Genomic DNA, 374 nt, shown 5'->3' with positions numbered 1-374 from the left:
AGACCCGCCCAGGAAAGCCCTTCTCACTGGGTTAGTCACGCCAGGGAAGGACACCAGGGCACAAAGGACACAGGGGTGTGGGGGGTGCCCAGGAGACCGGGTTGGAGCCGGCAGAGGAGCCTCGAAAAACTATCTGGGGACCAATTACCAAGGGCCAGGCTGAGGGGAGCAGGCTGGGGACAAACAACAGAGGCCGCCTGCCACTGGCGATCAGGAGGGACTGAAGGAGGGGAGGGACACACTCCAGAGCAGCACGGGGTGGGGGGGGCTGTAGCTGGCTCTGGGCCCCAAGAAGGCTTCTCTGGCCAGGGGTCTTTAAATCCTTCCAGCCCTCGCCAGCGCCCCGGGAGTTAGGGGCCTGAGGCAGAGTGAGT

General features: G+C 64.2%; 1 protein-coding gene across 1 annotated transcript in view; it reads right to left on the bottom strand.

The window, feature by feature from the left end:
* ENO1 (enolase 1) overlaps positions 1-374 on the bottom strand; it is a 12,130-nt gene that overhangs the window by 7,234 nt on the left and 4,522 nt on the right. The gene's annotated exons all lie outside the window — the stretch shown is intronic.

Source organism: Crocuta crocuta, unplaced genomic scaffold (assembly GCF_008692635.1).
Source record: "Crocuta crocuta isolate KB4526 unplaced genomic scaffold, BGI_CrCroc_1.0 scaffold13, whole genome shotgun sequence".
NCBI classification, from domain to species: Eukaryota; Metazoa; Chordata; class Mammalia; order Carnivora; family Hyaenidae; genus Crocuta; species Crocuta crocuta.
Note: the sequence above shows the minus strand (reverse complement) of the source record. Positions and strands in the feature narration are given on the sequence as shown.